Genomic DNA, 12,843 nt, shown 5'->3' with positions numbered 1-12,843 from the left:
ATAAGATATAACTAGAATGTGGCACTGGCTAACATTCACAATCATGTCCAGATGTGACGCAAGCTAATGTTCATAAGATATAACTAGAATGTGGCACTGGCTAACATTCAGAATCTTGTCCTGATGTGACGCAAGCTAATGTTCATAAGATATAACTAGAATGTGGCACTGGCTAACATTCACAATCTTGTCCTGATGTGACGCAAGCTAATGTTCATAAGATATAACTAGAATGTGGCACTGGCTAACATTCACAATCATGTCTGGATGTGACGCAAGCTAATGTTTATAAGATATAACTAGAATGTGGCACTGGCCAACATTCACAATCATGTATTGATGTGATGCAAGCTAATGTTCATAAGATATAACTAGAATGTGGCACTGGCTACCATTCACAATCTTGTCTGGATGTGATGCAAGCTAATGTTTATAAGATATAACTAGAATGTGGCACTGGTTAACATTCACAATCATGTCCAGATATGACGCAAGCTAATGTTCATAAGATATGACTGGAATGTGGCACTGGCTAACATTCACAATCTTGTCTTGATGTGACGCAAGCTAATGTTCATAAGATATGACTAGAATGTGGCACTGGTTAACATTCACAATCATGTCCAGATGTGACGCAAGCTAATGTTCATAAGATATGACTAGAATGTGCCACTGGCTAACATTCACAATCTTGTCCAGATGTGACGCAAGCTAATGTTCATAAGATATAACTAGAATGTGGCACTGGCTACCATTCACAATCTTGTCCTGATGTGACGCAAGCTAATGTTCATAAGATATAACTAGCATGTAGCACTGGCTAACATTCAGAATCTTGTCCTGATGTGATGCAAGCTAATGTTCATAAGATATAACTAGAATGTGGCACTGGCTAATATTCAAATCTTGTCTGGATGTGATGCAAGCTAATGTTTATAAGATATAACTAGAATGTGGCACTGGTTAACATTCACAATCATGTCCAGATATGACGCAAGCTAATGTTCATAAGATATGACTAGAATGTGGCACTGGCTAACATTCACAATCTTGTCTTGATGTGACGCAAGCTAATGTTCATAAGATATGACTAGAATGTGGCACTGGTTAACATTCACAATCATGTCCAGATGTGACGCAAGCTAATGTTCATAAGATATGACTAGAATGTGGCACTGGCTAACATTCACAATCTTGTCCAGATGTGACGCAAGCTAATGTTCATAAGATATAACTAGAATGTGGCACTGGCTACCATTCACAATCTTGTCCTGATGTGACGCAAGCTAATGTTCATAAGATATAACTAGCATGTAGCACTGGCTAACATTCAGAATCTTGTCCTGATGTGACGCAAGCTAATGTTCATAAGATATAACTAGAATGTGGCACTGGCTAACATTCACAATCTTGTCTGGATGTGATGCAAGCTAATGTTTATAAGATATAACTAGAATGTGGCACTGGCTAACATTCAAATCTTGTCTGGATGTGATGCAAGCTAATGTTTATAAGATATAACTAGAATGTGGCACAGGCTAACATTCAAATCTTGTCTGGATGTGATGCAAGCTAATGTTTATAAGATATAACTAGAATGTGGCCCTGGCTAACATTCACAATCATGTATTGATGTGATGCAAGCTAATGTTCATAAGATATAACTAGAATGTGGCATTGGCTACCATTCAAAATCTTGTCTGGATGTGATGCAAGCTAATGTTTATAAGATATAACTAGAATGTGGCACAGGCTAACATTCAAATCTTGTCTGGATGTGATGCAAGCTAATGTTTATAAGATATAACTAGAATGTGGCCCTGGCTAACATTCACAATCATGTATTGATGTGATGCAAGCTAATGTTCATAAGATATGACTAGAATGTGGCACTGGCTAACATTCACAATCTTGTCTTTATGTGACGCAAGCTAATGTTCATAAGATATGACTAGAATGTGGCACTGGTTAACATTCACAATCATGTCCAGATGTGACGCAAGCTAATGTTCATAAGATATGACTAGAATGTGGCACTGGCTAACATTCACAATCTTGTCCAGATGTGACGCAAGCTAATGTTCATAAGATATAACTAGAATGTGGCACTGGCTACCTTTCACAATCTTGTCTTGATGTGACGCAAGCTAATGTTCATAAGATATAACTAGAATGTAGCACTGGCTAACATTCACAATCATGTCCAGATGTGACGCAAGCTAATGTTCATAAGATATAACTAGCATGTGGCACTGGCTAACATTCAAAATCATGTCCAGATGTGACGCAAGCTAATGTTCATAAGATATAACTAGAATGTGGCACTGGCTAACATTCACAATCATGTCCAGATGTGACGCAAGCTAATGTTCATAAGATATAACTAGCATGTGGCACTGACTAACATTCACAATCATGTCCAGATGTGACGCAAGCTAATGTTCATAAGATATAACTAGAATGTGGCACTGGCTACCATTCAAATCTTGTCTGGATGTGATGCAAGCTAATGTTTATAAGATATAACTATAATGTGGCACAGGCAAACATTCAAATCTTGTCTGGATGTGACGCAAGCTAATGTTCATAATATATGACTAGAATGTGGCACTGGTCAACATTCACAATCATGTCCAGATGTGACGCAAGCTAATGTTCATAAGATATGACTAGAATGTGGCACTGGCTAACATTCACAATCTTGTCTTGATGTGACGCAAGCTAATGTTCATAAGATATGACTAGAATGTGGCACTGGTTAACATTCACAATCAAGTCCAGATGTGACGCAAGCTAATGTTCATAAAATATGACTAGAATGTGGCACTGGCTAACATTCACAATCTTGTCCAGATGTGACGCAAGCTAATGTTCATAAGATATAACTAGAATGTGGCATTGGCTACCATTCACAATCTTGTCTGGATGTGATGCAAGCTAATGTTTATAAGATATAACTAGAATGTGGCACAGGCTAACATTCAAATCTTGTCTGGATGTGATGCAAGCTAATGTTTATAAGATATAACTAGAATGTGGCCCTGGCTAACATTCACAATCATGTATTGATGTGATGCAAGCTAATGTTCATAAGATATAACTAGAATGTGGCACTGGCTACCATTCACAATCTTGTCTTGATGTGACGCAAGCTAATGTTCATAAGATATGACTAGAATGTGGCACTGGTTAACATTCACAATCATGTCCAGATGTGACGCAAGCTAATGTTCATAAGATATGACTAGAATGTGGCACTGGCTAACATTCACAATCTTGTCCAGATGTGACGCAAGCTAATGTTCATAAGATATAACTAGAATGTGGCACTGGCTACCATTCACAATCTTGTCTTGATGTGACGCAAGCTAATGTTCATAAGATATAACTAGAATGTGGCACTGGCTAACATTCACAATCATGTCCAGATGTGACGCAAGCTAATGTTCATAAGATATAACTAGCATGTGGCACTGGCTAACATTCAAAATCATGTCCAGATGTGACGCAAGCTAATGTTCATAAGATATAACTAGAATGTGGCACTGGCTAACATTCACAATCATGTCCAGATGTGACGCAAGCTAATGTTCATAAGATATGACTAGAATGTGGCACTGGTTAACATTCACAATCATGTCCAGATGTGACGCAAGCTAATGTTCATAAGATATGACTAGAATGTGGCACTGGCTAACATTCACAATCTTGTCTTTATGTGACGCAAGCTAATGTTCATAAGATATGACTAGAATGTGGCACTGGTTAACATTCACAATCATGTCCAGATGTGACGCAAGCTAATGTTCATAAGATATGACTAGAATGTGGCCCTGGCTAACATTCACAATCATGTATTGATGTGATGCAAGCTAATGTTCATAAGATATAACTAGAATGTGGCACTGGCTACCATTCACAATCTTGTCTTGATGTGACGCAAGCTAATGTTCATAAGATATGACTAGAATGTGGCACTGGTTAACATTCACAATCATGTCCAGATGTGACGCAAGCTAATGTTCATAAGATATGACTAGAATGTGGCACTGGCTAACATTCACAATCTTGTCCAGATGTGACGCAAGCTAATGTTCATAAGATATAACTAGAATGTGGCACTGGCTACCATTCACAATCTTGTCTTGATGTGACGCAAGCTAATGTTCATAAGATATAACTAGAATGTGGCACTGGCTAACATTCACAATCATGTCCAGATGTGACGCAAGCTAATGTTCATAAGATATAACTAGCATGTGGCACTGGCTAACATTCAAAATCATGTCCAGATGTGACGCAAGCTAATGTTCATAAGATATAACTAGAATGTGGCACTGGCTAACATTCACAATCATGTCCAGATGTGACGCAAGCTAATGTTCATAAGATATGACTAGAATGTGGCACTGGTTAACATTCACAATCATGTCCAGATGTGACGCAAGCTAATGTTCATAAGATATGACTAGAATGTGGCACTGGCTAACATTCACAATCTTGTCTTTATGTGACGCAAGCTAATGTTCATAAGATATGACTAGAATGTGGCACTGGTTAACATTCACAATCATGTCCAGATGTGACGCAAGCTAATGTTCATAAGATATGACTAGAATGTGGCACTGGCTAACATTCACAATCTTGTCCAGATGTGACGCAAGCTAATGTTCATAAGATATAACTAGAATGTGGCACTGGCTACCATTCACAATCTTGTCTTGATGTGACGCAAGCTAATGTTCATAAGATATAACTAGAATGTGGCACTGGCTAACATTCACAATCATGTCCAGATGTGACGCAAGCTAATGTTCATAAGATATAACTAGCATGTGGCACTGGCTAACATTCAAAATCATGTCCAGATGTGACGCAAGCTAATGTTCATAAGATATAACTAGAATGTGGCACTGGCTAACATTCACAATCATGTCCAGATGTGACGCAAGCTAATGTTCATAAGATATAACTAGCATGTGGCACTGGCTAACATTCACAATCATGTCCAGATGTGACGCAAGCTAATGTTCATAAGATATAACTAGAATGTGGCACTGGCTACCATTCAAATCTTGTCTGGATGTGATGCAAGCTAATGTTTATAAGATATAACTATAATGTGGCACAGGCTAACATTCAAATCTTGTCTGGATGTGACGCAAGCTAATGTTCATAATATATGACTAGAATGTGGCACTGGTCAACATTCACAATCATGTCCAGATGTGACGCAAGCTAATGTTCATAAGATATGACTAGAATGTGGCACTGGCTAACATTCACAATCTTGTCTTGATGTGACGCAAGCTAATGTTCATAAGATATGACTAGAATGTGGCACTGGTTAACATTCACAATCAAGTCCAGATGTGACGCAAGCTAATGTTCATAAAATATGACTAGAATGTGGCACTGGCTAACATTCACAATCTTGTCCAGATGTGACGCAAGCTAATGTTCATAAGATATAACTAGAATGTGGCACTGGCTACCATTCACAATCTTGTCCTGATGTGACGCAAGCTAATGTTCATAAGATATAACTAGAATGTGGCACTGGCTAACATTCAAAATCATGTCCAGATGTGACGCAAGCTAATGTTCATAAGATATAACTAGAATGTGGCATTGGCTACCATTCACAATCTTGTCTGGATGTGATGCAAGCTAATGTTTATAAGATATAACTAGAATGTGGCACAGGCTAACATTCAAATCTTGTCTGGATGTGATGCAAGCTAATGTTTATAAGATATAACTAGAATGTGGCCCTGGCTAACATTCACAATCATGTATTGATGTGATGCAAGCTAATGTTCATAAGATATAACTAGAATGTGGCACTGGCTACCATTCACAATCTTGTCTTGATGTGACGCAAGCTAATGTTCATAAGATATGACTAGAATGTGGCACTGGTTAACATTCACAATCATGTCCAGATGTGACGCAAGCTAATGTTCATAAGATATGACTAGAATGTGGCACTGGCTAACATTCACAATCTTGTCTTTATGTGACGCAAGCTAATGTTCATAAGATATGACTAGAATGTGGCACTGGTTAACATTCACAATCATGTCCAGATGTGACGCAAGCTAATGTTCATAAGATATGACTAGAATGTGGCACTGGCTAACATTCACAATCTTGTCCAGATGTGACGCAAGCTAATGTTCATAAGATATAACTAGAATGTGGCACTGGCTACCATTCACAATCTTGTCTTGATGTGACGCAAGCTAATGTTCATAAGATATAACTAGAATGTGGCACTGGCTAACATTCACAATCATGTCCAGATGTGACGCAAGCTAATGTTCATAAGATATAACTAGCATGTGGCACTGGCTAACATTCAAAATCATGTCCAGATGTGACGCAAGCTAATGTTCATAAGATATAACTAGAATGTGGCACTGGCTAACATTCACAATCATGTCCAGATGTGACGCAAGCTAATGTTCATAAGATATAACTAGCATGTGGCACTGGCTAACATTCACAATCATGTCCAGATGTGACGCAAGCTAATGTTCATAAGATATAACTAGAATGTGGCACTGGCTACCATTCAAATCTTGTCTGGATGTGATGCAAGCTAATGTTTATAAGATATAACTATAATGTGGCACAGGCTAACATTCAAATCTTGTCTGGATGTGACGCAAGCTAATGTTCATAATATATGACTAGAATGTGGCACTGGTCAACATTCACAATCATGTCCAGATGTGACGCAAGCTAATGTTCATAAGATATGACTAGAATGTGGCACTGGCTAACATTCACAATCTTGTCTTGATGTGACGCAAGCTAATGTTCATAAGATATGACTAGAATGTGGCACTGGTTAACATTCACAATCAAGTCCAGATGTGACGCAAGCTAATGTTCATAAAATATGACTAGAATGTGGCACTGGCTAACATTCACAATCTTGTCCAGATGTGACGCAAGCTAATGTTCATAAGATATAACTAGAATGTGGCACTGGCTACCATTCACAATCTTGTCCTGATGTGACGCAAGCTAATGTTTATAAGATATAACTAGAATGTGGCACAGGCTAACATTCAAATCTTGTCTGGATGTGATGCAAGCTAATGTTTATAAGATATAACTAGAATGTGGCCCTGGCTAACATTCACAATCATGTATTGATGTGATGCAAGCTAATGTTCATAAGATATAACTAGAATGTGGCATTGGCTACCATTCACAATCTTGTCTGGATGTGATGCAAGCTAATGTTTATAAGATATAACTAGAATGTGGCACAGGCTAACATTCAAATCTTGTCTGGATGTGATGCAAGCTAATGTTTATAAGATATAACTAGAATGTGGCCCTGGCTAACATTCACAATCATGTATTGATGTGATGCAAGCTAATGTTCATAAGATATAACTAGAATGTGGCACTGGCTACCATTCACAATCTTGTCTTGATGTGACGCAAGCTAATGTTCATAAGATATGACTAGAATGTGGCACTGGTTAACATTCACAATCATGTCCAGATGTGACGCAAGCTAATGTTCATAAGATATGACTAGAATGTGGCACTGGCTAACATTCACAATCTTGTCTTTATGTGACGCAAGCTAATGTTCATAAGATATGACTAGAATGTGGCACTGGTTAACATTCACAATCATGTCCAGATGTGACGCAAGCTAATGTTCATAAGATATGACTAGAATGTGGCACTGGCTAACATTCACAATCTTGTCCAGATGTGACGCAAGCTAATGTTCATAAGATATAACTAGAATGTGGCACTGGCTAACATTCAGAATCTTGTCCTGATGTGACGCAAGCTAATGTTCATAAGATATAACTAGAATGTGGCACTGGCTAACATTCACAATCTTGTCCTGATGTGACGCAAGCTAATGTTCATAAGATATAACTAGAATGTGGCACTGGCTAACATTCACAATCATGTCTGGATGTGACGCAAGCTAATGTTTATAAGATATAACTAGAATGTGGCACTGGCCAACATTCACAATCATGTATTGATGTGATGCAAGCTAATGTTCATAAGATATAACTAGAATGTGGCACTGGCTACCATTCACAATCTTGTCTGGATGTGATGCAAGCTAATGTTTATAGGATATAACTAGAATGTGGCACTGGTTAACATTCACAATCATGTCCAGATATGACGCAAGCTAATGTTCATAAGATATGACTGGAATGTGGCACTGGCTAACATTCACAATCTTGTCTTGATGTGACGCAAGCTAATGTTCATAAGATATGACTAGAATGTGGCACTGGTTAACATTCACAATCATGTCCAGATGTGACGCAAGCTAATGTTCATAAGATATGACTAGAATGTGCCACTGGCTAACATTCACAATCTTGTCCAGATGTGACGCAAGCTAATGTTCATAAGATATAACTAGAATGTGGCACTGGCTACCATTCACAATCTTGTCCTGATGTGACGCAAGCTAATGTTCATAAGATATAACTAGCATGTAGCACTGGCTAACATTCAGAATCTTGTCCTGATGTGATGCAAGCTAATGTTCATAAGATATAACTAGAATGTGGCACTGGCTAATATTCAAATCTTGTCTGGATGTGATGCAAGCTAATGTTTATAAGATATAACTAGAATGTGGCACTGGTTAACATTCACAATCATGTCCAGATATGACGCAAGCTAATGTTCATAAGATATGACTAGAATGTGGCACTGGCTAACATTCACAATCTTGTCTTGATGTGACGCAAGCTAATGTTCATAAGATATGACTAGAATGTGGCACTGGTTAACATTCACAATCATGTCCAGATGTGACGCAAGCTAATGTTCATAAGATATGACTAGAATGTGGCACTGGCTAACATTCACAATCTTGTCCAGATGTGACGCAAGCTAATGTTCATAAGATATAACTAGAATGTGGCACTGGCTACCATTCACAATCTTGTCCTGATGTGACGCAAGCTAATGTTCATAAGATATAACTAGCATGTAGCACTGGCTAACATTCAGAATCTTGTCCTGATGTGACGCAAGCTAATGTTCATAAGATATAACTAGAATGTGGCACTGGCTAACATTCACAATCTTGTCTGGATGTGATGCAAGCTAATGTTTATAAGATATAACTAGAATGTGGCACTGGCTAACATTCAAATCTTGTCTGGATGTGATGCAAGCTAATGTTTATAAGATATAACTAGAATGTGGCACAGGCTAACATTCAAATCTTGTCTGGATGTGATGCAAGCTAATGTTTATAAGATATAACTAGAATGTGGCCCTGGCTAACATTCACAATCATGTATTGATGTGATGCAAGCTAATGTTCATAAGATATAACTAGAATGTGGCATTGGCTACCATTCAAAATCTTGTCTGGATGTGATGCAAGCTAATGTTTATAAGATATAACTAGAATGTGGCACAGGCTAACATTCAAATCTTGTCTGGATGTGATGCAAGCTAATGTTTATAAGATATAACTAGAATGTGGCCCTGGCTAACATTCACAATCATGTATTGATGTGATGCAAGCTAATGTTCATAAGATATGACTAGAATGTGGCACTGGCTAACATTCACAATCTTGTCTTTATGTGACGCAAGCTAATGTTCATAAGATATGACTAGAATGTGGCACTGGTTAACATTCACAATCATGTCCAGATGTGACGCAAGCTAATGTTCATAAGATATGACTAGAATGTGGCACTGGCTAACATTCACAATCTTGTCCAGATGTGACGCAAGCTAATGTTCATAAGATATAACTAGAATGTGGCACTGGCTACCTTTCACAATCTTGTCTTGATGTGACGCAAGCTAATGTTCATAAGATATAACTAGAATGTGGCACTGGCTAACATTCACAATCATGTCCAGATGTGACGCAAGCTAATGTTCATAAGATATAACTAGCATGTGGCACTGGCTAACATTCAAAATCATGTCCAGATGTGACGCAAGCTAATGTTCATAAGATATAACTAGAATGTGGCACTGGCTAACATTCACAATCATGTCCAGATGTGACGCAAGCTAATGTTCATAAGATATAACTAGCATGTGGCACTGACTAACATTCACAATCATGTCCAGATGTGACGCAAGCTAATGTTCATAAGATATAACTAGAATGTGGCACTGGCTACCATTCAAATCTTGTCTGGATGTGATGCAAGCTAATGTTTATAAGATATAACTATAATGTGGCACAGGCTAACATTCAAATCTTGTCTGGATGTGACGCAAGCTAATGTTCATAATATATGACTAGAATGTGGCACTGGTCAACATTCACAATCATGTCCAGATGTGACGCAAGCTAATGTTCATAAGATATGACTAGAATGTGGCACTGGCTAACATTCACAATCTTGTCTTGATGTGACGCAAGCTAATGTTCATAAGATATGACTAGAATGTGGCACTGGTTAACATTCACAATCAAGTCCAGATGTGACGCAAGCTAATGTTCATAAAATATGACTAGAATGTGGCACTGGCTAACATTCACAATCTTGTCCAGATGTGACGCAAGCTAATGTTCATAAGATATAACTAGAATGTGGCACTGGCTACCATTCACAATCTTGTCCTGATGTGACGCAAGCTAATGTTCATAAGATATAACTAGAATGTGGCACTGGCTAACATTCAAAATCATGTCCAGATGTGACGCAAGCTAATGTTCATAAGATATAACTAGAATGTGGCATTGGCTACCATTCACAATCTTGTCTGGATGTGATGCAAGCTAATGTTTATAAGATATAACTAGAATGTGGCACAGGCTAACATTCAAATCTTGTCTGGATGTGATGCAAGCTAATGTTTATAAGATATAACTAGAATGTGGCCCTGGCTAACATTCACAATCATGTATTGATGTGATGCAAGCTAATGTTCATAAGATATAACTAGAATGTGGCACTGGCTACCATTCACAATCTTGTCTTGATGTGACGCAAGCTAATGTTCATAAGATATGACTAGAATGTGGCACTGGTTAACATTCACAATCATGTCCAGATGTGACGCAAGCTAATGTTCATAAGATATGACTAGAATGTGGCACTGGCTAACATTCACAATCTTGTCCAGATGTGACGCAAGCTAATGTTCATAAGATATAACTAGAATGTGGCACTGGCTACCATTCACAATCTTGTCTTGATGTGACGCAAGCTAATGTTCATAAGATATAACTAGAATGTGGCACTGGCTAACATTCACAATCATGTCCAGATGTGACGCAAGCTAATGTTCATAAGATATAACTAGCATGTGGCACTGGCTAACATTCAAAATCATGTCCAGATGTGACGCAAGCTAATGTTCATAAGATATAACTAGAATGTGGCACTGGCTAACATTCACAATCATGTCCAGATGTGACGCAAGCTAATGTTCATAAGATATGACTAGAATGTGGCACTGGTTAACATTCACAATCATGTCCAGATGTGACGCAAGCTAATGTTCATAAGATATGACTAGAATGTGGCACTGGCTAACATTCACAATCTTGTCTTTATGTGACGCAAGCTAATGTTCATAAGATATGACTAGAATGTGGCACTGGTTAACATTCACAATCATGTCCAGATGTGACACAAGCTAATGTTCATAAGATATGACTAGAATGTGGCACTGGCTAACATTCACAATCTTGTCCAGATGTGACGCAAGCTAATGTTCATAAGATATAACTAGAATGTGGCACTGGCTACCATTCACAATCTTGTCTTGATGTGACGCAAGCTAATGTTCATAAGATATAACTAGAATGTGGCACTGGCTAACATTCACAATCATGTCCAGATGTGACGCAAGCTAATGTTCATAAGATATAACTAGCATGTGGCACTGGCTAACATTCAAAATCATGTCCAGATGTGACGCAAGCTAATGTTCATAAGATATAACTAGAATGTGGCACTGGCTAACATTCACAATCATGTCCAGATGTGACGCAAGCTAATGTTCATAAGATATAACTAGCATGTGGCACTGGCTAACATTCACAATCATGTCCAGATGTGACGCAAGCTAATGTTCATAAGATATAACTAGAATGTGGCACTGGCTACCATTCAAATCTTGTCTGGATGTGATGCAAGCTAATGTTTATAAGATATAACTATAATGTGGCACAGGCTAACATTCAAATCTTGTCTGGATGTGACGCAAGCTAATGTTCATAATATATGACTAGAATGTGGCACTGGTCAACATTCACAATCATGTCCAGATGTGACGCAAGCTAATGTTCATAAGATATGACTAGAATGTGGCACTGGCTAACATTCACAATCTTGTCTTGATGTGACGCAAGCTAATGTTCATAAGATATGACTAGAATGTGGCACTGGTTAACATTCACAATCAAGTCCAGATGTGACGCAAGCTAATGTTCATAAAATATGACTAGAATGTGGCACTGGCTAACATTCACAATCTTGTCCAGATGTGACGCAAGCTAATGTTCATAAGATATAACTAGAATGTGGCACTGGCTACCATTCACAATCTTGTCCTGATGTGACGCAAGCTAATGTTCATAAGATATAACTAGAATGTGGCACTGGCTAACATTCAAAATCATGTCCAGATGTGACGCAAGCTAATGTTCATAAGATATAACTAGAATGTGGCATTGGCTACCATTCACAATCTTGTCTGGATGTGATGCAAGCTAATGTTTATAAGATATAACTAGAATGTGGCACAGGCTAACATTCAAATCTTGTCTGGATGTGATGCAAGCTAATGTTTATAAGATATAACTAGAATGTGGCCCTGGCTAACATTCACAATCATGTATTG

The sequence above is a fragment of the Ambystoma mexicanum genome, chromosome 10 (genome assembly GCF_040938575.1).
Source record: "Ambystoma mexicanum isolate Mex_15411 chromosome 10, UKY_AmexF1_1, whole genome shotgun sequence".
In the NCBI taxonomy this organism is placed as follows: Eukaryota; Metazoa; Chordata; class Amphibia; order Caudata; family Ambystomatidae; genus Ambystoma; species Ambystoma mexicanum.
Note: the sequence above shows the minus strand (reverse complement) of the source record.